This window comes from Pipistrellus hanaki (assembly GCF_964339955.1).
Source record: "Pipistrellus hanaki genome assembly, chromosome: 1".
In the NCBI taxonomy this organism is placed as follows: domain Eukaryota; kingdom Metazoa; phylum Chordata; class Mammalia; order Chiroptera; family Vespertilionidae; genus Pipistrellus; species Pipistrellus hanaki.
Genome location: NC_140503.1, coordinates 33923407 through 33935466, shown reverse-complemented (window position 1 = coordinate 33935466; position 12060 = coordinate 33923407). Strand labels below are relative to the sequence as shown.

The following is a 12060-nucleotide window of genomic DNA, read 5'->3' as shown; positions in this document are numbered from 1 at the left end:
TATAATTCCCACACAAGATGACTTTAGGAATAAAGTAATAGGTAATCTAGTTTCTGAGTATGACCAGACAACTGAACATATAGAATACAAAATGCACAAATCTTGAACAATTGGTATTATAATACTGATGAGATTATAAATTCATATAACTTGTCCTGTCATAAGCCAGTAGACACAACACCTGTTCTAAGAGTTTATAAAAACCAATATTTCTGGAGAAGTAAAATCTCCAAAGTATCTGCCTCTGTAAAAGTGTCACAAAAATAAACAAAATGTTAGTTTTGGCAAAGGAAACATTAAATGAAGAAGCATAAAAATAAGACAAATTATCATCTTGTTAAGTCTCTGGTTTCATACAGATATTTAATGACAATTCATCTGATAGTATGTTATGAATATTTTTAAATATATGTTTTTATTGATTTTTTTACAGAGAGCAAGGGAGAGGGATAGAGAGTTAGAAACATCAATGAGAGAGAAACATCGATCAGCTGTCTCCTGCATACCCCCTACTGGGATATGCCCGCAACTAAGGTACATGCCCTTGACCAGAATCGAACCTGGGACTCTTCAGTCCACAGGCTGACACTCTATTCACTGAGCCTAAGGCGTAAGAATATTTTTTGCTTGCTTCCCTTCCCCCCAGCAGCCATTGAGCAGTAGCAGCCATGGCTCAGAACTACCCCATGGCCCAGGGCCTCAATAAGGGCCACAAGGTGACCAAGAATGTGAGAAAGCTGAGGCATAGCCGCTGCTGTGGGTGCTTCACCAAGTACGTCCAGTTTTTACAGGACATGATCCGAGAAGTGTGTGGCTCTGTCCTCTCTGAGTAGAGCACTATGCGTTATTCGAGGTCTCTTAAGGACAAGAGGGCCCTGAAGTTGATCAAGAAAAGGGTGGGGACACACATCTGTGCCAAGAGGAAGAGAAAGGAGCTGAGCAATGTCCTTGCAGCCATGAAGAAGGCAGCAGCCGAGAAGGGTTGAACCCTATCTGCTATGTAATAAAACCTGTTGAGGGGGGAAAAAAGAAAGAAAATAACATATTTTGCTTACAATACTAGTTATTTAGTACATATTGCCACACACTTAAAGCTGTTTCAACCAAGAAGAAGTTATAATAAAACCATAAAAATGTGAAATATAGCATTTCTGATGTCTTCAAGGAAATTAGAACAGATACAATCTTTATTATAAAGCAGACACAATTGATTTTAGACTTGATTCCTTATTAAATCTTTATTATCTCTCATCCATGTTCTGAATGAAAAATACAAATTAGAGAACTATGGGAAATAATATGAGTGGTACAATATATCTTGTTATAAAACACTAAGTTTGGTAGTATAATAGAATATGCCATAATTGCCAAGGAAGATGTTAAGTAGTCCTATTCAATTGGAAAAGGAAAGAAAAAAATAAAATAATTCTGATCATGAGGATAAATGCTTTCCTGAGGTGGCAGTATTTTCAGAGAATAAAACAAGGGAAAGTAGAGACTGTAAAACAAAAGTGAATAACAAACAACTTTTGATAATTAATTTAAATTTTAAAAAATTATTAGAAGAGGCTGTTTGGTTTTTCTTCATTAGAAAGGTATTTTTTAAAGAGATTTTTAATTATGCAAATACATATGAGGGATAAAATAAGTCATTATTTTAAAATCAAGAATAAAGTGATATAATAAATATGAAAACACTTTGATAAAATAGAACTACAAATGTTCTTTTTTATCTAAGTGTTTTTCTACCATGTTTTATGTTTATCAAGATGCTTTTCTTGTTATTATTTACTAGAGGCCTGGAATGAAATTCATGCATGGATGGGGTCCCTAGGCCTGGCTGGCAATCAGGGCCTGCTGGGGCCTTTCTGCCAGCTGCTGGCTGCCGACCAGGGCCTGCCAGGAGGTTGGCTGGTGCAGTGAGGGACCAGGGGAGACGGGCCACAAGAGATTGGCTGTGAGAGTTCACTGGCCACCAGGGGACAGTTCCTGCATTGAGCGTCTGCCCCCAAGTGGTCAATGCGTGTTATAACGACTGGTCATTCGAATTATTCTGGCATTTCAATTGCTTAGGGGTTTTGACAATAATAAGCTATGCATATTTAAACATATATTTGCTATTAATGTTAAGATCAATATAAAATTTAACTTTTCTATTAGAATTTTTGATAAAGGTATTATTTTTTTATCTATGCTAAATTATGCAATTGCTTTCAGTTTTTGCTCAAAAAGTGTATTATTTCAATTAGTAATTTTAAAAAAATTGTTTTTACCTGCTCCACAAAAATGAAACTCTAACCATAATCTTAGTAATTTTATAGTATTCCAAGGAGGTTTTCTAGCATAATTTATTTTATCCCCTTTTTATCTTAGTAAAATATATATATGTGGATAATTATCCATCATAAATAATCTATGCCTATAAATATTACTGTACCTGAAGGAAATGAACTAGTCAGTGGAGAAGGTAACTTGCAAATTCAAATTTAAAAATTTAATTAGCTAATTAAATAAACCCCATTGCTTTGATTTATTTGATAGAAATATTGGTATTTGTTTAACTTTTGAAGTTAGTGTCAATATTATGTTTTATCTGTTTGAGACTGTGATTTCTTCTCTTTACTATTTCTCCAAGAAATTAAAAGTTTAAAAAGAACCTTTTATGTTAATATCCTAAATTTCTTGTTTTGACTCCTGACTAAGCCTCCATCTTTTTTTTTTTAATTTATGAAAACCTAGAAACTGTACTATCAAAATACATAATTTAAACACATTTGCACATGCTTTTACTTCCAGGTGAGAAATGAAACAGTATTACTGAGAAAATTATTAGAAATATGAACTACATCTCAGTTGTGATTGCCTTAAAATCGATATTCTTTTATTTGAACAAACAGCAGCAAAAATCCTTAAGGTAGAAACCTAGCAAGTCAGGTTAAATTATAGCTCAATTGTGAATTTGTTAGATCATTTGAACAAATTGTTTCAACAATTTCCATTTCTGCCTCTTGTAAAGTATAATAAGCATAATCATCCTTGCTGGAAGCCATGACATAGAAAAACATATTTTTGGGAAACTTTCCAGATTCTTATCATTATAAAAGAGGAAAGATACTATTTACAAAAGTACTATCTTTCAAGAGATAAATTTTATCACATATACTTGAAGTCATGTCCTTATGGCTATGTGGGTAGCATTCACATAAAACTTCAGAGGAACAAGTACTTTACAAAATAAAACCAAGATCAGGCTTTAAAAAACCATCAAGGCCCTGAGGAATAAAGCAGATGAATCGATTTAAATGCCTGAGTCCTCAGGATTCTTATTTATTCCACATAGTGTCTAAAACATGCCAACACCGGAAGTTCTTTTGCTGGTCTTTCTTTAAATTTCCCAAGTGAAAAAACATACTCAAGAAGCAAAATTCAATTTAGAAGTAGCTACACCGAGAGGCCGGGACATGACTGGTCATGTTAACATGCTTGTCTGCTTCTGCCTTGCGCTAGCGGCCTGACTGCCCCTCCTAGCACCCAGTTGTCCCAGGGATGGTGTTTCCATGACTATCATCCGCTGCCTCTGGGCTCCTGCAGCCTATTAAGCAGAAACCCTCTGCTGTTTCTGAGTAATAGAGTGCTTGCAAAACCACACAGTTATCTTTCATACAATAGCTTCAATTTTCCAAGAATTTGACCACTAGCAAAAACAGCCATTTACCTGTTTTCATAAATAATTTTTTCATTTATATTACTTTCATGGTTTTTCAAATATTATTATATCTGCTACTCCTTCCTCCACAATGGATATATTTCCATTAGTTTTTTTTTGTTTTTTTTTAATCTAAGTCACTTTAAATCTTAGCTTAACAAGATTGCTTGAAGACAAGGATAATGTAATATGGTTGTTATTTATGGTTTTAAAAACAAACAAACATGGCTTGTATAGATTTTTCTAAACTGATGTTTGCTGTTAAGATGTTCATGCATTTGTTTATTCTAAAAGATAATTGAATAAAATAAAATATAATTGAAGACCCTAGGGTATACTTAAACTCCCACCAATGAAAGGTGCTAAAAATGATGAACAAATGAATAAATTGTAGATTCGTGTCTACAAAGCCATTTCTATCTTAAGTCAAATTGCTCTCTGAAAAACTGATTTCTAACTCTTGGAGAGGGCAACGAATACAGCTGGGTTAGTATTTGTAACTTTGCATTAAGAAAAGGTAGGGGATCCAAGCAATAAGATAATCAAGAGTCCTAAGCTTGATACTAATATTTTTAGCATAATTTTTGTTTTGAATTCAGCTTTAGCACCAGGACCACCTTTGGATTATAAATGCTATATTTGCGATTAGAACTCAGCCTACTGAATTTACTTCTGCCATTATGGACAATAGCTTTTGGGTCTATTGCATAACTTGAGCATTTACACTGTACAGAAAGATACGCGGTGTCTAGCCTCACACACAAAATAGCTTTAAAACAAGTCATTCACACTGAGATTTGGCTCTCAATTTAAGTTGCCTTTTCAAGGTTTCCTCCTTTTAAAATGGTGTGGCCTTTGACTATCAGCCAACTACTTGCAGCATTGCATGCTCAGGGTAACCTATATCATGCTTACAAAATTTTGCTCTTTTTGTTCCCTACCTGTGCGTTGGCACACTGTATTATGTTCTAGCAGCAGAAGCAACTTGGGATCAAGCCAACTGGCTACTTGGCATTGAAGATAAACTGCTGAGAAAGATGTGGCCAAGAACAGCTTTCTCTGTAAAGAAGAGCCAAGAAGATTCTAAATGTATTTGAGGCTCTTGATAGAAACAGCCCAGATAGGAACACTACCTAGTCTTAGAGCAGTGTTTCCCAAACTTTTGACATATGTGGACCCCTTCTATAATTTTGTAACGCTGAGTACCCCTCATACTCATGAGAACGTAGAAGTAGGCGCAGCTAAGCATGGTGCAGTGCATATCCCCACCAAACTCCAGTGCAACGCGTACCTCCACCAAACTCTTCCCGTACCCCTGAGGGTACGCATACCACATTTTGGGAAATGCTGTCTTAGAGGATGGCTGATGCTTTGTTCCTATCCAGTTCCTCTTCTCCTTGGAGCAGAAAGCAGGACATCTTGACATGTGCAATGCCCCTGCTCCTAAATATAATGGTACCTTTCCCCTATTTCTGGTGACTCTTGTTTTCTCTAATTATATGCCTAAGGCAGGCAAGCACAATGGTAAACAGTGGGTGAAGGCTTCCTCCACAGATGCAGACAATATCTACCTGGCTTGTGCTGCTTACTTTGGCCATTAACCCACTTTTATACTCTTTTGAGCAAAAGGTGTGAACAAAGCTCCTAATCAAATGAAAGAAGAAGATGCTTTTCACCCCAAATCTAATATTCTGGCCCAAGATGCTTTGGTGAGTCAGTCTGAAAATGCTTAAGGGAAAAGCAGAAAGAAAGGCCTACCAAAGACTTACCAAAGAGTGAGCAACATATGCAACCTTTGCCAAAGTGTAATCCCGACACTCTTAAAGCAACCTAGTCAGATGAAGAAACAGATGAGTATATGTCGAGCAGTTTTTCTGATGGGGCAGGGTGATCCCTCTGGATTATGGAAAAATTTCAAATCAGAGCAAGCAGCACTTTTGTACTCCAGCTAGAGAGGGTCTAACCATTGTCTTTACAAATTCACTGTGTGCTGCCTGACCTCGCTGAGGCAGCTGCGATAGTTCGTGCTCTAGTCTTCCTGCCTCCACTAGTTTCTTCATCCAATTTATTGTCCACCCAGCTACAGCAAAATCTCCCTAAGGCACCAGTGATGTAACACGGCACTCTAACTGAAAGCTTCAGTGATTGCCCATTCTCTGGAGAATCTAATGGGCATTGGACTTTCTCCCCCAGTTTCCTTACTTGAACATGCTCTCAAAAAGCTGGACAGCCCTGGCTGGTTTGGCTCAGTGGATAGAGTGTTGGCCTGAAGGGTTCTGGGTTCAATTCCAGTCAAGGGCACAGGCCCAGGTTGCAGGCTCAATCCCCAGTAGGGGGTGTGTAGGAGGCAGCCCATCAATGATTCTCTCTCATAATTGATGTTTCTCTCTCTTTCTCTCTCTCTTTCTTTCTCTCTCTCTCTTCCTCTCTGAAATCAATAAATGCTGGGCAAAGTACTTGATGTTTTGTGGACATGACCTATGCTTCCTTTTCACAAGTCTTTACTCATTTTATTCGTTTCCCCTAGGATATCTACCCTTACCCCTCCCCCACCCCAATTCTCTTCTATTGAAATCTCATCCATTGTTATGAATTAAAATGGAATTCCTCCCCCCTTCCTCACAAAATATGTTGAAGTCTTCTAGCCCCTGTATTTGTGAATGTGACTTTACTTGGAAATAAGGTCTTTGCAAATGGTCAGATTAAGATGAGGTCATTTGGCTGGGTCCTAATCCATGATGGCTGATGCCCTTATAAAAAGGTGAAACTCGGACACAGACACAAATATGCACAGAGGGAAGACGATATGAAGACAGCCATGTGATGACAGAAGCAGAGATTGGCCTGAGGCAGCCATAAGCTCAGGAATTCCAAGGATCGCTGGCCATCAACAGAAGCTGGCAAGAGGCAAGGAAAGATTCCACCCTGAATCTCAGAGGGAATGGCTCTGCCAACACCTTAATTTTGGATGTCTATTTTTCTGAACTGAGAGACGATGAATTTCTGCTGTTTTAGCCACCTAGTTGGTAGTACTTTGTTACAGCAGCTCTGGGAAACTAATACATGTGTCCTTTAAGGCCCCGTTCATTTGACACCTACTTCATTAAAACTTCCCTAATTTCAGTCTGTCTAAAGATAAACCCTGGCATTTTCCTACAGCCTCATAATATTTTAAGAGCATGTCTTCTTGTCTACATTTTCTGTATTAAATCGTGAGCTCCCTGAGATAACCCTTTATCCAGTTAATCTTTTTGTTCCCCCATATGTCTTGGGTTTCTAACTCATAGGTCTTGGGTTTCTAACTTCAGTTGTGTGATGTTGTTTTTTTAGAAGAGAGACTATTTTCATAATATGAAAATGACCTACTTGAAGAATCTTCCACTGCAAGTCATGTGGCATATGACAGAACTAAGCTTTGTTAAAGTACCTCCTTCTATAAGATGCTACGCATCTCATTTGCTTTCTTGGAAAACCCATATCATAAATCCACCATTCAAATAATACCTAATGGTTCAGATCCTGTCAATAATAGCACGGGGCCTCATGGGCTTCTGAATATGAATATTAAACGAGAGTACTTTAGAATGACTACTTTTCATAGTGGAGGATAAAGTAGGTTTGTTTTTCTGCATGGTGAACATAAGCAAAACTCTTGCAACATTCAATAAATTGCTATTGCTAATTGTCAATTCCTTCTTCCTAGGAACTTAGGGAAAACTCTGAGCTAAGTGTAGCTTGAAAATGGTTATTATCTAAATTTTCTTCTTTCTGCTGATTCTTCAATTAATCCAATAGGGTTCCCATCTATATTTCAGATTCTGATATCTAGGTTCTTATTTCCATTAGAGATTTTCTTAGTCTTAACAGCAAATATTTATATAAAACTTATCTTGTACCAGACACCAATCTAATATATATTCCTATTTTTATACATTCATTTAAGTCTCATGAGATGTGTACTATTATAACTGCATTATGAAAGAAAAAAAAAAAGGCACAGATTGGTTAAGAACTTGCCCAAAGTCACACAGCTAGTGTGGAAGAAACTGAAGAGTCAAACTCCATGTGATTAACTACTATGCTATATTGCTTTTCTAACAACCAGTCAGGTACTTGATCACAGAATTATTAAGGCTTTCTCTTACCAGAATGCTTAAAAAAAATCTATTTCTTTTTTTTCTATCTTGGTTAGCACTCTAAACTCCATATTAGTTTGAGGTGGACTTTGGGAGTATGGGGAGTAAGATGACACAGATGCTATCTCTCTCTTTGCTTTGTAGATGAAATAAAAATCTGAGAATCTGCATATGCAAAAGTACATGCAATTGTCTTAAATTTCCCACTTTCTCATTCCAGCGATTTAACCTAAATTATAGTTGTATTCAAGTGTCAGAAAATTAAAGTATGGCCCTGGCCAATGTGGCTCAATTGGTTGTCCTCCCATGTCCTGAGACGCTGCAGGTTAGATTTCTGGTCAGGGCACATGCCCGGGTTTCAGGCTTAGTCCCCAGTAGGGGTTGTACAGAAGGCAGCCAATCAATATTTCTCTCCCTCTCCCTTCCTCTCTCTCTAAATCAATAAAAACATATTTTTTAAAAAGACAGTTAAAGTATGAAAAAGATCATACATGTTACCCAATCTAATCATAAGACCATGCTCTTCCTTTAGCAATTTATTACTTTCTTTATTTTAAAAAATAGTCTCTTTCATTGAGATTTAGTGGATCACACATTCCTAATTAGAAAAAAAAATTATTTTCATTTTGAAAAAAAAAAAATATATATATATATAGTGAGTTCAGGATAAAATACATATTAATAGTGTTTGTTCTATAGCAGATCTATTTCCTTGCTTTTCTATAAACTGAAGTCAGGTAATATGCAGTAGTCAATGGAAAATAGATTCATTTCTTTCCAGGATTAAAAAATATAACTCAGCCCAACCAGTGGTTGAGCACGACTTATGAACAAAGAGGTCACAGTTCGATTCTCCTTCAGGGCATATACCCAGGTTGCAGGTTCAATCCCCATGGAGGGCATGCAGGAGGCAGCTAATCAATGATTCTCCCTCATCATTGTTGTTTCTCTCTCCCTCTCTGAAATCAATAAAAATATGTTTTATATATATATATATATATATATATATATATATATATACACATACACACACTATATCTCAAATACATGTAAAATTTACTGTATGGATTTTGATTCTACATTTTTTTGAAAAGTCATCTTTCTATCATTGTGAATATAAAGATAATATGACATGACTTTAAATGTTTAATGAACAAAATCACAGTTGATTAAAAATACTGAATTTTTTTATCTTATGCAAACATATTTTACAGTTGTGCAAGATTGCCCTCTTGTGTTTTTTTAGTTAAGTCATTATTTTAACAATTTAATATTCAACTTTTAACTTTACCAATTAAAATTAACTAACTAATAAATGAATTTCAAAGCTATACATTTGAAATCATACAGATCACAAGTTAATGTTAGTGTTTGGGTTTGTGTACACTCTATTCTTTCAAATTTCATAATTAATTTATAGAAAACTATGGCCTAAAGTTAAGAAAATGTGGACTCACACAGAAGTAAATACATTAATTTTTTTTAAAAATAATGTCAAGGAATACTGAAACCCTGATACCCATACTATCAAGTTATGATGCAGCCAATTAGTCTATTAGCATAGGTCTGTATTGATATTTTTGCAATCAGTTTCTCACTTTAACTTACCTAATTATTATAGCTACTGGTACTAGTGGCCTGGTACACAAAATTCATGCACTGAGGGTGGGGGTTGTCTCTCAGCCCAGCCTATACCCGCTCCACAGGGATCAGGCCTAAACCAGCAGTCGGACATCACCCTTGCAATCCAGGACCACTGGCTCCTAACCACTCACCTGCCTGCCTGCCTGCCTGATTGCCCCTAACCACTCTGCCTGCCAGCCTGTTTGCACCCAACTGCCCCCCGCCCCCCGCCTTGCTGGCCTGATAACCCCCCTGACCCCCTGCCAGCCTGCTCACCCCCAACTGCTTGCCCCCAACTGCCTCCCTGTTAGCCTCTCACTCCACTGCCCTCTCCTGCCAGTCTGCTCGCCCCCACTGCCTCCCCTGCCAGCCAGTTTGTCCCTAACTCCCCCCCCACCCCCCCGTCTCCCTGCCAGCCTGACTGCCCCTCTGCCACAGCCCTGCCACCATGACTTTTTCTGGAAGTATGTCCGGACGGTCTCCCAGAAGATCTCCTGGTCTAATTAGCATATTACCCTTTTATTAGTATAGATAGAAATATACTATTAACATTTTAAACTATTTTGTAAAAATTTCTTGTTTATATAATCAGCAAAATTTTCTTTTTAATGTTGCCTAATTAAAGCAGGTACTTTCAAGTGTTGCTGGTAAAAATAAAAATCTGGTACATCTTTTTGTGAATCAAACTGGCAATATATAATAAAAGTCTTTAAAAAAAAAAGTATTATTAGATTTACTTCTAGGAATTTAACTCAAGAGTGCAATCTTAAGTACCCAAGGAATTTTATGCCCAAAGTGCTCATCATAGCATAATTTATAGCATAAAATAAGTAACAACCTAAATGTGGCCATGTGTTGAATTAGATCGGAATACAATCATACAGTGGAATCATTCACAACTATTAAATTTTTAATGTAATGTTTAAAATAAAAATTTTCTATATTATGATGTTAAGTTTTAAAAAAATCAGGACTGAAATAAAATGTCTCAAAATATTATAGTGGTTGTCATTTGGGAACAGCGCTGTGATTTCTTTTCTCTATTTTTCACGTGTCTATATTATATTTTTCACATATTTATGTTGAATATAAATTGCTGTTATAATGGGGGGAAGTCTCCATGTTCCTAACTTTAGCAGAATAGAATCCAGGTACTTCCCTTTTTATGGAAATCAGGAATTCTCTGTGGACTTTCTATGCAAGCTCAGAAAGCTTTTGTAAAGACAACGAGCACTTCAGCAGCTAGCTCAGGATATAGCATCCAGTTGAGTGATTGTAGATAAGTGGAGGGGCCCCTAGATCACAGAGTGGGTGAGGTCCTTAGGATGGATAAATTTTCTCCCAACACTATTCCTTGGAAGAAAAGAAAAATAGACGGGTGATATAAAAGAGCAAACCAAAAAACAACTACTTATCACATGCTGAATATGTGTTAGGTTGGTAGAAAAGGTCAGAAGTTAAATTTGATGAATGGCTGAATAAAAAGAAGGGTGATTACAGAATTTCACTTCCATGCTGTAGGACTTCCTCAGCTAGATTGTAGCTAATGAGCTGGTCTTCCTATCTACACATCTCTGGTCTCCCTAACCTCCCATCTCTAGTCATTTTCCATACTGCAGTGAGAATGATCTCGTCAAAGAGCAAACTTTCAACTGATTCCCAGTGCCCCTAGGGACAAACTAAATTCTGTATGGTGGCTGATAAGGCTCTTTATGGTTTGGCTTCAGCTTCCTAGTACTTAAGTAGCCTCCCTCCCTCTATCTCCCAAGGTTTGCCTCTGGTATACTCTGGGATCCGCCCTGTCTCTCACTGCTTACTTTTCAAGTCTCTGAAATGTTGCCTTGATTTGGAAAATGTAGCTACACTGCCAGGTGCACTGCTTTCTCTAACATAGTCCTTTCTATTGTATATGTCATTAAAATCTCTGGCTTAATTCTCTTCATCTGAACTGTAGGCTCTGGGAGGGCCAGGGCTAAATAGGCCTTGTTTACCTTGCAACTTAAAATGCCTAACAGGGTAGCAAAAGATGTTTACTGAATGAATGAATAAATAAATGAATAAGTGAAAGAGTCTGATTATATTGAACTTCCCCCAAACTTTCTTTAAAGAGGCACTCTAATTGATGCAAGTGGATATTAAAATAAAAATGATAAACATGTTTTGATTCTGTGAGTTCTTCATTCAGCACTGAACCCTTCGATCTTGCCCTCAGTTAACAGATATATGTGTATGTGTGCATATATTTCAAGATTTTTTTCAAATTAAATTTTCAAGCCCTTCATGGAAAAAAAAATTCTGAATTATTGACCAATTGTTTCTAATCTTTGAAAAATAAAGACATCATTAAAAAAAAAAAGACATCTTCATTAAAAATAGGGGAGTAAATAAATTATAATTCACAAGAGAGTTATAAATAATCCTTAATACATAGTAAAAATATTTAATGTGATTATTAATAATAAAATAATAGTTTTTTTAAGTACACAAACTACATATGCAAAATAAGTTAATATCTCCCATGAAAAGAAATGTACATATTATGCATATTTACATAATAGAAAGATTGGAAGGAAAGGCATCAAAAATATATTGTGA

The 12060-nt window shown here is 36.5% G+C and overlaps 1 pseudogene across 1 annotated transcript; it reads left to right on the top strand.

The window, feature by feature from the left end:
• The first annotated feature begins 468 nt into the window (after positions 1–468).
• Positions 469–1040, top strand: LOC311616453 (large ribosomal subunit protein eL36-like; annotated as a pseudogene). Its single transcript has one exon. The product of its transcript is annotated as a large ribosomal subunit protein eL36-like (transcript).
• Positions 1041–12060: the final 11020 nt, after the last annotated feature.